Below are 21740 nucleotides of genomic sequence, written 5' to 3' on the forward strand. Positions count from 1 at the left end.
GATAAACATTAGTGAATTCAACAAATCAACAACTAATAATGAGCATACATAATTTGAATTAACATATTCGTTTCGTCACGGGTCCGCAGTGACCGCGCGGTCTGAGGCGTGGGCCTTGTGCCGCTTGGTCGGTCGGACCGTGGGTTCGAATCCCACTCAAGGCATGGATGTTTTTCCGCGTTTTTCTGTGTTGTGCTGTCCTGTGTACAGGCAGAGGCCTTGCGACGGGCTGATCCCTCGTCCAAGTAGTCCTACCGAATGCCTATAGATCAAGCCAACGAAAAGTTGGGACCCGCAGTGCCTAGGCACTTGAAGAACGGGTCGTTCCCAGTATCCCAGTATATTCATTTTGTCACTTTACTCCACATTAATGAAAGATTGTGGTAGACTACTTGAATCGGAACTCTTACTTTTAAGAGACAACTTAAATTACTTTTAGAATTAAGGGGGTTAGTTGTGTTCGAAAATCAGAAAGTAACTAATTATTAATACAATTTTTTTATAACAAAGCGGTCTCTTTAGAATCCGAAGAAGACATGACAGAATAATATTATGGAAGGAACACTGCGGCATGAGTCTTGGTCTCTAAGCACCGAACTAGTTATCCCGTCGTTCGAATAGGAAGTGCGAAGGATTGGCACGTTCTTCCCTCAAAGCATACTACGATAACAGCGCCGATTATCTCACTTCAAGGCCCGACGGTACAGGGACGGAGAAACAGAGCCTGAAGTGTGTGCTCCTTTGAAACAGGAACTGCGTCATTCGGTCTTGGGTTTACTGTTCTGAACTGCCAAGATTAATGCATCGGGCTCCTTCCGGTTTCAAAATTCATTATCCTAGTTAAGGAAATACAGAAAGCGAAGGAAGAAAAGAAAGAACATGAGTATTAGACCACACTTTCAGTCTTAACAACTTAAAGTTTTATCACATCTTGGTCCATCGACATGTGTGAGCGCATCAGACCGTTTCAAGCATGCCAAGTTATTTGTGGTTTATTTAATAACACTGCTTTAGTTTAGTCTATATAACGACAAATGGTAGAATGATTAATAAATAATAACTTTGAAAAGATATGGAAAGAAGCGGTAGTGACCTTCATTTTATTGGATTACCCCCTTCCCTCAAGAAACACGTCAACTTAAGGATGGATCGTCTCAGGGCGAGATCTGAACCCAGGACTTTCATAATACGACGTTTTAGTACCAATGACTAAGAAGCAATGATCGATTGTTTCAATTTGTTGTGCCTTTCAGTAGGAAGGTTAACTATCTGGCAGGCAAGTTGAACTCCACCATCAGTAACTTACCACTTCATCGGCAAAACCAATCTTTTAGTATTAAATAGGAGAAGGAAATATTAGTTGTAATAAAAGCAAAGCTGTTCCTCTTCATTCCAAGTTGGAGGTTAGGCGAGGTATACGTAGCTTCTACTCGTTCTCGACCTCAACACCAGATGGGGTCCAGTTCATGCAGCGTCCTAACAGGAGTCTTTATGTATGGAAATGAAACAGTGTGTATGTGAGTGACTTCTTATTAATAACATTGGGAAAATACATTATGATTCTATGTTAAAAGTTATGAAAATCAATGTATAGGCAAAGCAATATATCTAGGACACACAGCAATGCAATTTATTTAAATCTCCGAAGCTCAGGAAACTGATGTAAGCTGATGTGATTGTTTAAATTTAAGCTATTTATAAAAGTAAATCGCACGGATTCAATGTAATTTTGCGAGTTAAATATTATGATAAACATTCATAAAGTTGTATCAGTTCGGTAATTCAGTTTATATAGCATAAATTGTAAACTGTACTTTTTAACAAGCTCTAAAAATTTAAAAAAATCTGTTTTGGTTTATAACAAAACTCACGCCAAGCGTTGAATATACGTATAACTGAGGCGGGGAAAAAATGTTTCGAATGAAAATCCATAATTAACTTACGTAGTGCATCACCTATAGACCAGTGTATAAATAAAATTTCTGAGTAAATGTGACATTTACAAAAATGCCAACAACAGAACTTACCTATAAAACAAATAATGCAACAGGTTCGACATGACATTGTGGGTATGATTCACAGTGCCTAGTTTCCTCCGAATGACTCCATTTATATATATATATACAGTCAGAAGTATGTTTACAAACTTCGTGCGCGTGTTCCAGGATCAAAAATAAGAACAAATATTCCTATGAACATGGGATCGCAAATGTTTCATTTTCGAAATAATAGCCAAAAATAATTTTCAATGTATGCCTTTATTGCCAAGTATAAAGACAGGGATGTTTCTTTATAACATATGGTCAAAGGTTGTTCCTCCATTCTCCACACATGCACGAGCACGACGTACACAAGACTGACGAATTCGTTCGTACACACCAGAGTTTCCTCGAATCATCTGGCATGCTTTCTGCACACATTCCCATAGATCGTCACATTGTTTATGGGTGTTGCATAAACGACGGACTTCAAGTGACCACACAGATAAAAGTCCAATGGAGTCAGGTCCGGTGACCTCGGTGGCCATTCTATTGGGCTACCACGCCCAATCCATCGCTGAGGGTACTGTTCATTGAGATGATATCTGACGCGATGGGAGAAGTGTGCTGGGGCTGCGTCGTGCATAAACCACATTTATCTTCTTGTATTTAGAGGTACATCTTCAAGGAGACGTGACAAGTGTCTTCTTAAGAATCACCGATATGAAGGTCCTGTTAGACGCGATGGAAGCATGTGTGGACCAATAAGCATGTCGCCAACAATTCCTATCCAAACGTTAATTGAAAATCGTTGCTGGAAGCTGGATTCACTCTGATATAAAGCCAATTCATTGATACTTATTTTTGGCTATTATTTCGAAAATGAAACATTTGCGACCCCATGTTCATAGGAACATCTGTTTCTTATTTTTAATCCTGGAAAACACACAGGAAGTTTGTAAACGTACTTCTCACTCATCCTATATATATATCCCCAAAATGGTAGATTAATAGGCCCAATTATTATAAATGATTTCTGTATTATTTCTGTGAGAAACTTCCCATAGCAGAGTCTTCCATCACTTAAAGATTCATACGGATTGACACTTCCTTTTTTGTATGGGTTACACCGAATCTTGTTACGAAATACAGCGCAGGCAGGTAGTCAAAGCAACCATAAACCTATATAAAGAAGAGTAAGTACGTTATAAAGAATACGGCTGAAAGAGGATATTGAGGCTAATGAAGGAACTAACTGGCTAATTTGATTTTCCGTAACAAGCACTGAGTACAAAGGCATTATCAAAGTTTCATTTGCAACTGCTTGCTTCGTGTCGATGACGCTGAACCAGCTACGGAGATAAAGGAAAATGCGATACAATTACGATTAAGTGGGATAAAATGGAAAGAGTTGGGAAGAAGTTGGTTAGCCTCTTAAGCACGTCTGGTTTCCTTGCTGGAACAAAAAAGAGAAGTCGCAGAATATTACACACGGGACAGCAGATACTACAAACGTATTCGAACCGGGTACCTTGCTAACGAAACATTGGTAACCACGTACAAGACTGTTTTGTTTGACAATTTATCACCTAACGTAACTGACGTTTTGTAGCGTCGAAGTAGCGATGTACTTTCCGTCAGACCTGCCGGCATTCAAGCATCGACTCAATCTATGCGTATCTCACTCTATTATGAAGAGATAGTGTAATGATAATCTCAAAGCAGCGTTTAGACATACCGGATGCTGTTCTGTATAACTGAGTTCTAATGAGTTTCGTTGATCAATTAAGCGCGTGATGACATAGGCCATTAGCCACGCACAAAGACAAAGACCAATGAGGACGGCGGTGACAAAGAATTCCTTCAAACTGCCTAGCTTCTAGAAGATTCACGAGGGAACACACCAGCTGCTATGGGTACATGGTTTTAGAAATGCTACTTTCAATCAAATCTTCTCGGACAAACAGCCGCGTCAACTGGTTACGTAGTAAACCGACGTTTCGGGAAACAACTGTCCCAATCATCAGGGTTCTGATTGCCCGAGAAGATTTTATTGACTGTACTCGCTGCGAAAGTCTCAAATCATATAAATGCTACATTCCTTTTATAAATACTTAAAAAAATATATTGTTTATGCTATCGTCATGTGTGTCTTTTATGTATTTTTATTTTCTCATTTCTTTGCTTCTATTGATTTGTTTACTTATTTATTTCCTTTTACTCCCCTTCATTGTTTTTTCATTATCCTTAATTTTTACCTCGTTTCTAGTTTTCAGTCCGACATCCGGTCTCTCACTCCGAGAGACGAAAATGGATGGAAGGCGTTACGAAATAAAGTAAACCTGAGAAAGAGTAAATAACAGGAGGATGTAGTAAATTATAGTGGGGGCTCACAAGCTCTACTATTCAACCAATACTAGCAAGGCGATTCATTCTGGAAGGCTGATTTGTGGGACATGTAGAAGCATCGGATAAAAGAAACTGCATATTATGAAAACATTTTGTCGATAAAGCTCAAGATAAGCTTTATTTTGGAGACCAATGTGTAAAGATCTTCAAAACGCGTGTGAAAGAAATAAAGTTTAAAGTTTTGGATTGGATTTAACTGGACAAGGATGGGGTCGAACTGGGAAATGCGGTGATGTACTTTCGGGTTCCATTAAATCAGGGAATTTATTGATATGCTGAACACCTAACAAGGAGGAGGACCTTATAATAATAAGTCAATTAAGAAATAGTCGGAGAAGTACCTTGAATTAGGCCACGACCGCTTCCTTCCACATCCTTTCCAGTTCATTATTCACTACCATACCAGTTTCAGACATTAAAAGGCATCATTAAATAAACCATAAATAAATAAGAAATATAATTTTTGAAATGACTGTCTTCTGGAATGTTGCAGCATGTTTTCTGGTAGAAGTTTACGGACGTTTCGGTAGTTCTTACTGCATCGTCAGGTTGACCAGCGTTGTCGGTCGTCGGTATACTACTACCAGACTATACGGCGCAAAATACCAAAAGATTGAAGATGATGTTCATACTCCGCCGTGAGAACCTAAAATCTCAGCAAATATTTATTTTTCATTTTCCTTTAAATCCATACTGTAGGTTCTATGTCTGCTGTTTGTTCCATGCCTTCCAGTCAAACGTGTACAGAAACCTATGCCCCAATGATATGATTCGTACCCTGACTACAGTAGGCGTTGTTATCAACTTGCATGGGACACGGTTAAAATAATATTCCGATAAAACGAAAGCCCAAAAGTACATCATCCGATCTGCTGTTCAACTCATATCATACTGATTAACACACATGTAAAGAAATCTTTCCTATCATTATGAATCGATGATATCATATACTTTCTACTGCTGAAAAAACCCACAAGATTTAACTGTTGAGATATCGTGGGAGGGATATCTTCCATCGATCAGAACCAAATAATTGTGGTGTTTTAATATTGTTACTATATATTAATGATGCAAGAAACACAAAAAATGGTAATCAAACTAACCCAAGTGGTTCACTATGAATTATCGCCAGCTATGTCAGTTCATACAATAATGAGGAGTAATTAAAGAATTATTATACGATATATTTTACAAAGACGAACCGCGCTCGCGCAGAAAATGCAGTTGTACTGTACTCGGGATAAAACTTCGCGTTTTCACTACTTCGCCAGCTTGTGGGTAGAAGGAAAGCGAACACATATACTATGTAAACCCAAAGACGTTACATCGACACAGAAAATTACAGGAGCTACAAAGTTATTGCCGCTGAAAAATAATGTTTATAATACGGACAGCATTACTTATCTGCTACCCCCCGTGATACCCCTCTAATCCCCTTGCATTTTACTTATAACGGTCCTCAGACACACAGGTTCGCCCCGACTATAGCAATCAGACTATAGAATCAGTTCTCAACGTGTGGTTCTTGTTTCTTCATTTGTCGCCTGAGACAACATTTTCTCTGTAGAGTCCTGACATTGTACATCTCAGGGAAGTTATTTAAATGCATATTATATATACATTTACTTATTTTTAAGCACTATCAAATGTAGGTATATGTCGAAATACAAATCAAGCAAGATGGTGGAAGATAAAATTACACTCAGTTCATTAACAAGGCGGAATACGATTCGAATGGAGCATTTGTTACAGATAGCTAAGAAAGAGTGCAGAGTAAATTATTAACACAAGTAAGTTTCCTGTTCTAGCTGTAATCATATTACATTCAGCTGCTTGTTCGCGCCATGAATTATCACCTCTTGTATCTGTTTATACAATAGAAAGGAATAATTACAGAATTTCATGTGGCGTCTGATACAAATGAAGTGCGACGTGCGTGCTAAGTGCGCCATTAGGCACAGAAATGTCTGTCGTATACAACAGCGCCTTTCACAGTAAGACATTTCTGTGCAGACTGAACTAAGCGGAAATGATGGCACATGCACTCTGCTAAACCCTGGATTTAATTTCAGCGAACGGAAATTAGCCTGAAGATGTCCGAGGTTACTGTCAATCCCTGTCGGAGACACAATTATTTAAATCGGCCACAAGCACTTCTTTCGATCTTAGTACCGAACTTGGTATGCTTATTTCTTACGGCCAAAAAGATATTTCAGAAAATTCAGAAGTCCGAAAAAGTGTACTTAGTTCGAATTCCGGTAAGGTGATTTCTGTATATTGGAAACTAAGCAATATAAAATAGCATTGCTATGACCAAAGTTGTATGATCTGAAGCTTGCACAGCGACTAAGTATAATGAATTCTTCTCGGGCTCAAAGTAGGGTACCCTGAGGACGAGTATGAAGATGGTTCTCAAAACATTGATGTTTTCTTCATTAAGCCACCTTATACGTCTAGTAGCCTGAGAAGAGTTCATTAAGACAAAATTTGTTTGTTTCGACAAGCAAATTATATGGACAACTGCCAAAAGAAAAAAAATGTCCTGGGGTCGAGTCTCTGTAAAGATATTTTCTGTAGCTCGGAAACTAAGCAGGATAAAAGAATGAGGCACAGAAGAAAATAAATTTGGCGAGACGATCACAGGAACTAATACCACAAATACCAAAACTGTGTCTTGGAATCGAGTCTTGGTGATAAAGTTGGTTTTAGGGATGAATACGATGATAATAATAATCTTAATATTGATAATACATGTAACACGTATTTCGGAAGTAGCTGCTGCACTATGTACCTCAGGGTCTAGGTTTGTCTAGGGTACATGGAAGTAAATACCCTATAAAGTGGTGAATAGATGGAATAATAATAATAATAATAATAATAATAATAATAATAATAATAATAATAATAATTCAATGATATTCACCTTACGTCTAATGATCAAGCCGATGATAAGCTTTCGGTAAAAATAGATTGCTACAAAATGATAAACATCTGTAGAAGATCCCCGCAGTACCACTGCGGTAACTCTGCTAGTATAATCACATTTTAGAAAAGTACTAGAAACTAGGCCTACAAGCCTATGGAAGTTATCACCTCTGGCGCGGTTTACTTTGGAGAGTAGCAAAAATTGTATTCAACATGTTTTCAGTTTAAATTTTGGATGCGTTATCTATTGTAGTTACTCATGCTGTCCATAGTTATATAGTTATTCGAGAAAAATATACATAATATGGCGGTCAAGTGGTTAGAATTTCTGGTTTGTATTCCGGACTCACGAGATGAAATCTCGGCCTGGAGACAGACTATGTGGTTGAGAAAGTTTGTGGTTTTCCTCAGTCTCTCGGTGTAAACGCTATCATTTTACCACAACAAAGACGACCATCGCTTCCATATTCTTTCCTACTCAACACTTTCATCATACTACGCTCTATAACACGCAGCTGTAAAAGTAACGTTTAGAACCTCACGAATTAAATTAGGCGAATGTTGATCTTGAGCGTTTTTCCAAACCCACGATATCCTTTCAGTCTGATTGGAAACAATGTCGTCAAATATTTGGTGTTCGCTACGATTTTACGTCAATACAAACCACGAATTACTTTAGGCTTTCTTGCCGAGGTGCAAAGAAATATCCGAAGAATCACACCAACAATTACTGAGTCTCGGAGTTACTGCAAAACAGCGCGTGCTACACCGACAGTTAGTTGCCAGAGGACAAAGGGCTACATGGTCCCTCTGGATGTGTCAAAGTGGCAGGCCTACGTAAAGAAGATGAATAATGCCGGATGGATACGCCACAGACACCAGTGGAGGGTAGAATCTGGTTGCGACTGAATTGCGTCTTCATACAGTAAGCACAAAAGATTTAAATTAGAATTGATAAAGTCAACTTTCTTTTATCCTGTTTCCAAACAAATAAAGAATTTCAACACAAGACAATGTACGCAAATTCGTAACTGAGATTTTGCAGAATACGTCAAAAATTATGTGATATGTATTATGCGGAAATACTTATAAAACACCCGAATCTAAGATAAATCCCTATGGGAAACGTCGATATGAATTTATTGCAATATAAAAATTTTAGTGAATCGGCAACAACAAAAATAAAATTTGACTAACAAATTGTGCTGTATAGAATTTGAGGTTTTAACGGCGGTGAATCTGAAAATGGCTGTCTTCTGGGTTGTTGCGCTGTGTAGTCTTGTAGAAGTTTACCAATGTTTCAGAGGTCCTTGCTGCCTCCATCATCAGGGCGCAACAACCCAGAAGACAACCATCTTCAAATTGAGCTGTAGATTTTGCTTATAAAAATAATGGAAGTCCGGTAATTAGTTAATGAACCATGCAGACGAACATAAAGAAAAACCCAAGTATTTTATTTATGCTGTGAAAAGCCGGGTTCGACTTACTTATCTTAGGGTACAATAACGAGATTTTGTAATACGGAGAATAATTTTATATTTTCATACAAGCAGGGAATTTCTTGACAGCTGAGTAACTATCAAGTTTGGAAGGAAGACCCTGTTCCTGAATTTATTTACACGATTAAGTTAGCTAAACGCATCTCGGAAAGGTCACATGTGTGACTTGTTTTCTTACTGAATACATCAAGCAGTGATAAACCTGTGTGTCCAACGGCAGACGCATTTAGCCTGTGTCGTGCTTCTCTTTCGTTTCAATAAAACATTGTCACTAGGAGGCTGCTTCAAGGCGGCAACATTAAGTTAAAATATACTGCTCTCGCTCCACTTAACAAAATGGCGAGATTAATACGCCACGGCACTACATTTCTCTCCTGTCACCCTCTCTCCTTGCGTTACTACGTCTTATTCCTTCATAATAACACGAATATTAAGTTTGTCTTAGCTTATCATAAACGACCGGATTTAGGCGTTCTAATCTATGTATTTCCTATTTTCAGATCTTCCAACCACCCCACTGCCTCAACAACTAATTTTGTCTGTCGTTATTTCTAACTCCATGGAGGTGAAGGCGTTTTCTGAAGAGCTGATAATTCTCAGATAAATTATAAATTGACGGACTTTACAAAAACCCATCATTTCACACTACACCTACTGAACCACATGAATGAAGTTTACACCCTAATCTCAATTAATCTGTGATCTAATTTAATATCATCCTCCTATCTACGTCTGTGCTCTCCAAGTAATATTAGCCTTGTATTATTTGAGGTACGAGGTGCGATCGGAAAGTTTCAAAACTGTGTCAATAGAGGGCGAACCGGATGTAGTACGAGCTTCTGCCGTTAGGGCGTGCGGCCTACATTCATAGTGAATCAGTGTGCCAGCCGGCATCATCGAATTAGCATTTGTTTCTTAGTTACGGGCGTTTTGGTAGTGCATTACACCGACCCTCCTGCGATTTCGGAATGGCGTGTGCATCAAATTTTGCCAAAGACTCGCCTAAACGGCTACAAAAACCTATGAAATGCTAAATCAAGCATTTGGGGAGTCCGCAATGGGTCGTGCACAAACTTTTGTGTGGCATTCACGTTTTAAAAATGGCCGAACCTCTGTCGATGATGACGAGCGTTCTGGACCACCATCTTCGAGCACAACGCCCGAAAATGTTACGAAGATTCGGCAGGCCATTCACGAAGATCGACGTCGTACCATCAACGACTTGTGCGACATTGTTGGGATAGGCTATGGGACCTGTCAGCTGATTCTAAAGGAAGAACTCCACATGCGACGCATCATGACAACGCGCCAGCGGACACCGCCCTCAAAGTTCGGCAGTTTTTGGCCTCAAACACCATGGCCGTCATCCCGCACCCTCCTTAGCTCCGTGTGATTTCTTCCTCTTCCCAAAGATGAAAATTCAGCTAAAGGGAAGGAGATTTGAGACGATAGAAGAGATTCAGGCAGAATCGCAGGTGGTGCTTGACAGGCTGACAAAGAAAGATTTCCAGGGATGCTTCCAGGCTTGGCAGCGGCGCTGGGATCGTTGTGTTCACTCCCAGGGGAACTACTTCGAGGGTGATGGATGAATTTAATACCTGAGATAAGTGTACGGGTTTTTATAGGCGCAGTCTAGAAACTTTCCGATCGCACCTTGTATTCACAGCGGTGAGTATGAAGATTTCTGTCTTCTGGGTTGTTGCGCCGTGTAGTATTATAGATGTTTACCATATTACACGGCGCAACAACCTAGAAGACAGAAGTCTTAGTATTGGCCTTGATATTTCCCGACTAAATTTCTGTATGTATGTCTCATTTCCCTCGTATATATTACCGACTAATTGATTCTCAATAATTTAATAATCCTAACGATACACTGATAAAGTGTAACACAATTGTCACTTCCAGGTTCCCGGGAGGAAAGCTGTTAAAAAGTAAAATAATGTTATTTCTCGCAGCATATTTAATTTTTGAATCCCGTATAATCGCATGGAATTGCGCATGGTTAAGCAACCCGTTATTCATCTTACGTAGTAGTAACCTATACACTTAATTTTAAAATAAGGACCCTTTCACTTGAGGTTGTGTTTGTTCCAGGGATTGGTTCCCTGTATATTTCATCAGTCCTTCAAAGAAAATTATATCACATGACATTAAAATTGTCCACAATCGTTTCTTCCAAATTTGTCAGTAATAATAATGCTGTCACTCTACAACATTTATCATATTTAGTTCACAAAACACTTAAATGTAATAAGCTATAAGGAGTCATAACTCGTTTAGTTTCACATTGAGTAGGGCACTCGAACGAATTTATTCATCCTCTCATTCCTCTATTTATTCTCCTCCTCGCCTTGTCCTTTTACTTATTTTTTTTATTCCTCGTCCCCCTTGAAACGATTATAGTTCGTTCATCTTATTTTCATCTCTTCTAACTCCTTCTCTATTCTCTTTCCCTCCCACACCTTCTTCATCTTCTTAATCTACATACGTTAGGCCACATGGAGCTGTTACGAAATCATGGGGGAAAAACTTCAGAAGTAGTTTTTGTGCGTTCTTTACACGAAGTGTACAGCGATAACGCATTTTGGGCTGGTCATGCCTGTCCGTCTGTCCAGTTGATTCAACTCGAGGATCACGGATTTGGGTTGAATATTAAGTGGGGGTTCTGTTATTCTGCACAACCTCAGAATCGTACTTTGAATATCCTATGAGCGGTGATAACAAAATTACGGACGAAGGAAGTCGTGTACTACAAAATGAGGAGCTGCGGTGTGGTGTCCGAAGTGGGAACTATCAAAAAAGGCGGATTTAATATCTCTAAAGTGTACGCTGCAGAGAACGCATAAGGATATGTGTATTCGAAGCTTGTTACACCTCCATCTTAGGCTTTGTATCGTTCCTGGCTCTTAAACAAAACGCAATATACAATCAGACCATTCTTGATCACTAGTCATATTTTTGTTTTCAAATAAATGTATTTTTAAGGTTTATATTTTCTAATTTTAGTTATAAACATTGAACTAATGTTCAATTTGTTAATTACCAGACAAATATTTATCCATAAAATTTGTAATCTCTTGACATTTTACAATTAATCGTCTGAGTAGTGCGAAGCTTCGAGGATATTTCTAACAAATTGAAGACACATGACTTCTGGGGTAGTCTGGTAAAAGATTACTGACTTTTCAGAGATGATTGCTGCATCCATCATTAGTGTGATCACTCATCGCCCTGAAATGTCGGTAAACTTTTACCAGACTACAAAGTGCAACCAACATTCCACAAGAAAGTTTAAGCTCTCACCACATAGATATAGGCATTTAAACAACTGTAACTTTCATCGCCCTGAAGACGTAGGCAGCATGACCTCTGAAACGTTGGTGGACATCTACAAGTCTAAACAGCGCAACAACCCAGAAGACAGCAATCTTCAACTGTAACAAGTTATTTAAAGATTCCCATTTCTACATTTGAATGTCTAGCGTACAGAGCGCACATATATAACATATTCACAGGGCATTCATACGTACGTAACAAATATCATCTGTGGGACAGTGCCACATGCAGACTCAGTCTTAGCTCTGATTCCGTAGTGCGTTCTGAAGCTTAGTGTCGAGTTAATGCAAAGTGAATTTCGTGTATTGGTTTTGCCGGAAGGACACAATTTTGAGCCCACAGCTCAGGCTGCTTTTTACTGTCCCCTCTTACTAAACGCTACTCACGACTAGAGAATGAATATCACAGAATTGCATAAATTGGTTATATGGAAATGGGACAGAGGAAATTAATTTACCACTACAGCAGCCATAAAGGGGAAAGAAGGAAGAAAAATTAAAGAAACAAACAAACAAACAAAAAGACGAACAAGAAAGAAAACATAGAAGTAAATACACGCAAAACGTAACAGTTCTGGCGAATTTACAAAATGTAACTTTTAACACATGTAACCATAGTATCTATGACAACCAAGGAAGCCTGGATAGTACTCACTTTAGCCCGACCAAGAAAGACCTTCATACAACAGTGATTACTTCTGCCGATTTTAGAAATAAATTAGAAATATCGACAAACTTTAGTGAAACTCCCAAGTATAAAATTCCAAGAATATTCGTTCAACATTTCTCGACTTGTTTCATGCTATGGACAGACGGGCAGACAAAGCTATTTTATTAAGCACTCCGCAGAATTAAAAACGCTTTTCAAAACAGACTGCAAACAGATAAGAAGAATGAACAGAGGACATGCAGGAAGATAAAAAAAGAAGGAAGAATGTTTAACTGTCACTTATTTTCGGCAACAATTAATTTATCTCACAGCCACAATAACAAAGTCTTGTTCTATTTTTTTACTTTACTCTTATAAATAAGGACACGACTATTTTTGAGTAAGCACAATTATTGGAAAATAATGAATGGGAATCAGACTAAAGGGGAGGTCTACGAGACGGCCCTTGAATATCTTTAATCCTGAACATTGCATCTGCGTTGATGGACCATCGCAGAGTCTCCTCTCGTTGTACATGTATGATGCCCTAGTGATGATTTATTTCTTATTATAAATTAGCTGGGCTACCCGTCCGTCAAAAAATGAGTGGCATCAAAGCGATAACAGTTGACTGACTTAGATGAAGTAAATTCAGCTGAAGACTTGTCGTGGAACGATTGGAGGAGAAGTGGTTACACATAAACTTTGAGAGAAAGGAAGCTGACACTCAAAAATGTTGTATATGTTTCCCGGGCACTAGCCCAGAAAAATGTGGCTTAAATGAAAACGGGTAAGATAAGTTTTATATTCACTCAAGCGGACAAGCATAAATCAATATTTATTCCATGTCAGTTTTCTATTGTATTGAAGTATCAAAACTCGTAACACTTTTACTGGGTAAAAAATTTGCAAATCTCTGATTCTTACCACCGATTCAAAAATGTAAACTTTTCAACTCCAATTGCTTCTATGACCTCAGGGTTCAAGAAATGAGAGTTGGGAACTTAGTGTTCCGGTTAATAGGCATGCATTTATGTCTTTTAACGACACCGTCACTATCTGAGACTATATAGCATCTGATTATAAGGTGATTAATGAAAAATGAATCGGAAAGAATATACAAGGAAGTCACTGCGGCGGCATGACCTAATTTAAGACATCATCTTCCAATTTGCTAGGAGAGACTGAGGAAAGCACAGAAAACGTTAGCCGTGACAGTTGGTCTCTGCCTCGAGATTTTAATACGGTACCTCCGGAATACGAAATAGGAATGCTAACCACTTTTCTGCGATGTTCTATTACCGAACTTTATGCATAGAGCAATCTTCCGCCTTGGGAAGGTTTCATGACAATTTCTCACGCTATCGAACTTCAACAGCCTCAGGATTTCCATGTTAATGGACTCATTCTTGACGCTGGACTACCCTTCAATAACTGCAGACCGCGCAAAAATTAACTTAGCTATTTGACGTAATCGTAACTACATTAACTGCAAAGGAGGGATTGAATTAAAACATGGAGATACAAGGGCTTCCTATGAGTAACATATCCTCATACGCTAATTACAGGCTACCTTGAAAATTGAAACGTTCGGTTCTTTCAAAACGTTGGTAACCACGTACAAGAAAAAATTACCTTGTAAGCCAGAACACAATTCAGAGTTCACCGCAAAGAAAACTTCAAATTTCAGCGTCTATAAGAAAGTTTGTTATGGATTTTAGGGCCATGACAGTGAATGTATAAAGACATTTCTCAGGACATAAGATCCCGCGGCTTGAGTCGTTGTGTGACCGATTAGAAGATAAAAGACTGATTACAATGCAGGGAAGACAGACAAAGATAAAGAAAGGAAGAGATCAAAACAGTGTCTCATCGCTAATAAACATGGAAACTTTATTTGAAACTACCCATGGAGACATACATGAAAAGAAAGTGAAAGTAAAGTTCGAAATACCCCCATGCATTTCTTCCCTGTGTTCCTCTCTGCATTAACACGCAATATTCTTACATAATCAGCCATCGTAATGCAGGATAGTTCTTGAAAGACTGATGTCTACTCAACTGGTCACATCTATGAAACGATAGTTACGTACTATTAATTGCGCAACCGCAAATTTGATGTACTATTAAGTTAGAAGATAAAATGATGATAAAATGAAGACAAGATGATAATTTGCTATAAGACTGCAATCTCTTTTAACGTAATATCAAATATTTGGCTAGAGGACTGAGGAAAACTATTACAATCCTTTCTATGCAGCCGGGGTTTGCGAAGAAAATTTAACTCAGAACTTCCCGAATACGAAACAGAAATCATTTGCACAGAGGGTCAAGGAGATCACAACAAGATGCCAGTAAGAAAACTGGCCTTCTGCTCGAAATTCGAACCTGGATTCTCTCGAATTAATACACTATTTCTAACCACTGTAATAGTTGTACTGATCGCTTTCTCTACAGCAGTATTTTTGGACAATAAATGTGCGTTTACACGGAAAAGTATGTGGATCAAAGCGGAGAGATAAAGTTTCGTTGTTAAGAAGTCGTAGTTCTACTGTATAGGAAGATGGAACATTCTGCGCTTCAAACTACAGAACTGGCATTGTCTGTGCATTAATGCAAATACGAGTACCAGGCTATGTTAAGTTCCACAGCAGGTCTAACGCGATTCGGCAAGAAATCTCAAGTTAATAGAAAGACGAGGAGATACTTACGCACCATAAACGCCAAGAGCAAACGAGATAAAGAGACAAAGAAAAGTAGATTATGTAATAAAAGAGACAAAATCAAAGTGACGAAGACAAGTTGAAGAAATGACACAGAGACAAAGACATTGTTTTAACATGGATAAATCAACTTGGAACATCTGGTATAACTGGTGTATAATATTAGATACCATAATCACGTTAATTACATTGCCACACCGCAAAGTTGCAGAACAGTTGATCGTAGCCCCTCCCCCCGTACCATTATCCCACCCTCGCCATGCTGCAGAAGTTTCCTCGTTCCATTACTAAGATTTGACACTTCAAAAGACTACAGGAAAACGAAGCGAAGCTCGCGTATTTAAAGATCTAAAGCTTTAATGATCTACAACTAAGTCAAGTAAACAAGTTACATAATATTTTTTAATGATCCTTTCCTATTTAGGATAATTTGAAAGAAAGAAATGCACGTTAGTGTTGAGTTTCAACTTCGCTTTAAAATTAACTATAATGAAAGTTTTAAAATGCAGGAAGAGCTGGAAATAAATGGAAGACTCTATTTATGCGCCTATGCTGACAATCTATTACTATTACGTCAGCCATGAAGTTGGAGACAGTAGCCTATGTTTCTTCAAACGCTGGTATTTACCTGCGAGTCTACACGTCGTTATAACCCAGAACCGTCAGTAGATTCCAAAGACAGACACTAATTAATTTGCAATTTCCATATCAAGTAAAATATTTTGCGTGGTGTTATGTACAAAAACAATGAAATAAGTCGAAAATACAACCTGAATTAAAAGATAATCTCTCTTTATCTGGCTGTCTAGTGAATACACATTGAAATCTAATTACGTCTAAACAATGACTAACAGATATGTAATGGAAAAAGCCTGTCTGTTTGTTTTTAACAAGATTTAATGGAATAGTGCTTACACAGTACTGCCCTTCCTGGAATTTATCTAAGAATCATTGGTATTACAACAAGAGAAGGAAAATTACACACAGAAAACTGTAACAATTTGCTATATAAAGTAAAAATGGAAGAAGGAACAAGTTAAATTGAAATATTGTACAGCTCGTTAACAGTATAATGTACTACACTAACATTAATTTTTGTTCGTGATATGGGTTACGGGGTACCATAACGAAGACTGCAGAAATTCTCCTACACACTAGCAAACAAATAGGCCTAGAAGTAAATGTAGACAAAACCAAATACATGGGCGTAATACGAGATCAACATCAGAAACAACGGTGGAACATAATTATGAGCAACATAATTTTAAAGTCTTTCAAAATTTAAGTACCTGGGAACAACAATAACAAACAGAAATTTGGTCAATCTTGAAATTAAAAGCAGAATACATTCGGGGAACGCTTGCTTTTATTCAATTCAAAAACTGTTACTATTTCGTTTACTATCCAAAACACTGAAGATATATAAAACAATAATTTTGTCGGTTGCCATGTATGGTTGTGAAACATGGTCTCTTACTTCAAAGGAATAATATAGATTACAAGCGTTTGAAATTAGGGTGCTCAGGAGGATATTTGGACCTAGGAGGGATGAAATAAGTGCGGGATTTAGAATATTGCATGACGAGGAGATGCGTGGATTGTATGGGTCACCTTACAGAGTGAGGATAGTAAAATATAGGAGGCTTTGATGGGCTGGACATGTAGCACGAATGGGGGAGGAGGCAAGGGGTGCATACAGGATTTTGGTGGGGAATCCTTCTGGAAAACGATCAATGGGCAGACCAAGAAGTAGATGGGAGGATAACATTAAGATGGATCTTAGGAAGGTGGGCTGTGAGGATGGTAAATGGATGGAGTTGGCTCAGGATTGTGACCGGTGGCGGGCTTTGGTTTTGTCGGTGTTGAACCTGTGGGTTCTGTTACCAGGGAGTTAGTTAGTTAGTTAGTTGACTTGGGTTACGAATGCATTGGGTGTGTATGTATGTGTGTGTATTTGAGGAACGTGTTAGCTCGATATTTTGAAAAACTAAATCCTACTCAATCTTCTCTCTTACTTTCGTGGTTCAGTGGTACTACATACACTTAATGCAGAATATCTGATCGGATAAATTGAATCATTGGCCATCTCCAGCAAGTCAGGTGTTGTTAGCCAGCTAGTTGAGGCTTACGCTCGCTTCGACCCCAACAACGCTAACAATGTCAGTATAAATCTACTGACCCATTAAGGACAAGATGACTGGAATGAAATGGAAATGCAATTCATGAATTTCTTGTCTATTTTTAGCTAGGCCTACTGTCCAAGTTGGATATTGATGATGGGATAGTACGATATTTGTGCCAATTTTCATGAAAATCCCTAAGCTCTTTTCGAAAGTCTTAGGGTAGGACACACACACACACACACACACGGATATGAAATACCATAAGCCTGTGCTTTCTTAAGGTTAAGAATATCAATCGGATATACACAATAGGATCTTCATTTACGTGAAGAAATTTGCTATCACGAAAACACCAAGGTGCCCAGCACAGATTTCATATACGGGAAAAATGTATTCGTTGCAAAATACTGAGGCCATAAATGTATCCCTTCTCAGAGGTTGTGTTTCAATAAGTTTTGAAACTTATGTCACTGATTTTAACAAAAAATTCTAATGAACAGTCATAAGGACAACCGGTAAGATCACAAACGGACACAATTAAAGTTACTACTGGAGAAAAAAAATTATGAAGTAGTTTGAATTTGATTAGGAACGTGTAAAATGATTGGCTTTGCTATTAGCGGTCATAAATCTTTGGATTATACAAAGCGTCAAGTTGTTAGTTTTAGTTAAATACGATAAGTAACTCCGAGATACGTTCTTAACCACTCAACTGGTCAATAAATTCCCTGTATTAGGTTTTGGGGTTTTCACATTGTCTGTTTGCATTGAACGGAAAGTTTCATTATCGTTACCAGAAAGTTCGTCGTTTAACCCTAAAACGAAGGAGTATAATCCAGCCCACATCTTCATAATCTACTCCTCCAACATCCATTTTGATATTATACTGACATCTATGCCTAATTCTTCCAAGCAGTCTTTTCCTTGGCGTTTTCCGATAAAATGTTTCATGCATTTTCATTTTCAGGAAGAGTGTTATACGCTTCTTCCATTCCAAATTTCTTAATTTATTTTAATCATTCTCACTGTGCAATTTTCTTCAGGCTTTCGATACCTCCACTCCCTTAGGCTCAAAGAGTCTCCTTAGCATTTGTTTCTCAAACTGACACAATCAGTATCCTTCCTCAGAGGCTGAAGACCCTCTTGAAATAATAATCTGTAGTATGAAACGCAGCGCTTGTTAAATTCTATATATAACACAAAAATAACTTTAATCACAATGATGTCTCGTATCTTGAGCTAAGATCATGCCTTAGCGGGTATTATCTACCAGCTTGAATGTTCTACCAATCGACCATATCTCGAAACTGTCTGTTCAGAAATAAACATCTGTGTAAATGGGTCATAAAATTCATTAGTGCAAAATTCTACATTTTCCCTTACATTCTATGGTATAATATCCTGGTCCTCAGCTACCACTATTGTGGAAAAGCATCGTAACTTTACACGAGCAATTTATCTATTACGAAATGTCCGTTGGTGTTAGACTACTTGTTTCGACTAATAATTCGTCATCATTAGGTCAGTATAAATTATACGAGCCTACGTTATTACAAGTTTCGATGAAAATAGTAGCAGACGTAAAATGGTTTTAAAACTTTTACTGAAAAGTGAAATAATTTAAGTACAAGTTCTGAGATGCGATAACAACTAATGTTTGGACGGAACATGCAGTCTAATACCAAGTATCGAGACAGCTTAAATAATTTCATTTCCGAGAAAGAGATACGGCTTTTTGCAGATTTTCGTAGGCGTTCCATATACTTGACACGAACTACTCTAGATGAAATGCTTCTTAACAATTTATTTACCTAAATATATTTAATGAAATTTCGAAATAAATTTTTCTTCTAACAATTTTTCTTATTCACCAACATTAATTAAATAACGTAACAACATTGCGTGGCAACGTGAAGTACCCGAAATTTTCCATAATAAATAACCACTGCAAAATATCTACAATTCATATATACAGCAGCAACTTTCACACAAAGGAAATAATTATGTAAGGGAATGGAGCATATGTTACTGTAATGAAGTTTCACATTTTCTGCTACGTTGGTTAATTTTTGTTTTTAATTTAGGAGAACGGACCATTATGAAAGAAAGTTTGAAATGCTGCGTGTGCACAAAGAGAATACGAGTGATCGATACTGCTGAAATCAACTATTAAAATAACAAAAGATGAAATTACTCAAAAATGGAGTGCGCCCTTAGGCATGTCGATTAAACAGTTAAGGGATGGTTTTGTCATTATACAGCAGAAAAATGAACAAACATTCCAAAGTCATGTGTTCAGGACAGGGGCCAGTGGCGGGCTCTTGTGAACACGATAATGAACATTCGTGTCCCATAAAATACGGAAAATTTATTGTCTAGCTGACCAACAACTGGTCATAAGAATTTCGTAGTCTCCTACGATTTTAACCCTTTTAACACTTTCCGGAATAATGTCACTATCACTACCTATAGTATCCAAATAATCCAAAATATCAATGTCATCCTTTCTTGAATTTGTACCAGCCATTGCCGAAGTGAGAAATTTAAAAAAATCGAAACCTATATAGAATAAACTACAGAAAATAACGAAAATATATCATAAGCACTATATAATCGTCAACTAAAAACACAGTTACAAGGCTAAACACTTTTCTTCGCAAAAAATACAGCGAAATCCACAACCAATAATTGTAAGCACGCCACGAGATCCACTTCTGAGCTCAACGAATTTCATTTATTAAAAAAGAATATTTTTTTGTTGGCATAAAAGATCGAACTGTAGAGCAAAACATGAACTAAAGTATAAACTATCGGATGCAGCCTTGTCGCCAATCTTGACCTTTGTATGTAATTGAAATATCAGATTTAGTAGCTAACGACGGTTCAGCCTAATTCGTGGCTTAGCAGCTACTGGTACGACGGACGGATCGGCCGACTGGTACACAAAGTGTTAACAGAGCGTTTATAATCACGATAACGCATTTGCTTATAGAAACAGTCCATGATATATCAGTTTAATTTAACACCATTTATTCTTTTTATACAAAGGTATAACTTAGCGAAATATAATGGCAATTCTGAGTCACTTACACAGTTGTCTGCGACGTTAAGCAACCATATCATCGATTTGACATTTTTTATAACAAAAACAAATGCCGGTAAAAAAGAGTAGTCGCTTTTGTTTTATTTTGATTGTGACTCTAGCACAACGACCCAAACCCTATTCCCCCCCCCCCCCCCCAAAAAAAAAAAACGTGTGCGGAAAAGTGTAATTCTGATTCCAATGTGTTATTAACACGTCATATCTCCACAAATCACTATAGTAATTTAACATAATTGGTGATGTATTAAACATAAAATAACGCAAGTTCTTTCATCGGGAATTCAAACACATTTTGTAGGTGTACTAATCGTGATTTTCAGATTAATTCTAAAGGTTCGTGACAATATCCATCGTCCTAACTTTAATTTAAAACGACGTTTCGGACACTGAAATCTGTTTCCGTCCTCAGCCAAGACCTAATTCCAGAGACAGGGACTAGCCCTGTTGATTGAGTTGAACTGAGTAGGTTTTACCTGAGGACGTATATAAATTCTAGTCCCCAAAGCGCCATTTTGATTAAAATTAGGACAATGAATAATACCTATGCCGTTCATCAATGTAATTATATATAGAGTTTGACTGCACAAACCATCGAAATACATACTGAACAAATATGTCACGGGTTTTGAATGTAGCAAGTCACTGGATAATTACGGCGTATATAATCATAACTAATTAGAGAAGTTCTATGCTGCGTACAAAAGGAATGGCAGTTAATTTATGTTTCATGTCTGAGTGTGAATTATAAAGGATAAACCCTAATTAAACTCTAAATAGGGGCAGGTACACCATGACTTTGTCTTTCCACATCTTAATGACGAATGTTAAGAGTAAACCGTCTTTTATAGTCAAAGCATTTCCCTTTCAAACAAACACCATCTTCAGACCTACCGCTGTCTTACCAAAGTCTCTCATAAAAATCCTCACCAGAGGATCTGAAAGACACAGAACGTCTCACTTCAGTGGGTACAACTACAGCTTTTTTATTCGGC

At 37.9% G+C, this 21740-nt stretch overlaps 1 protein-coding gene across 1 annotated transcript in view; it reads right to left on the reverse strand.

Moving 5' to 3' along the window:
- LOC110832377 (dipeptidase 1) overlaps positions 1 to 21740 on the reverse strand; it is a 221210-nt gene that overhangs the window by 115831 nt on the left and 83639 nt on the right. The window lies entirely within an intron of this gene.

The sequence above is a fragment of the Zootermopsis nevadensis genome, unplaced genomic scaffold, assembly GCF_977971745.1.
Source record: "Zootermopsis nevadensis isolate Lab colony 2312 unplaced genomic scaffold, Znev_1.0 Znev_ptg000006l, whole genome shotgun sequence".
NCBI lineage: Eukaryota > Metazoa > Arthropoda > Insecta > Blattodea > Termopsidae > Zootermopsis > Zootermopsis nevadensis.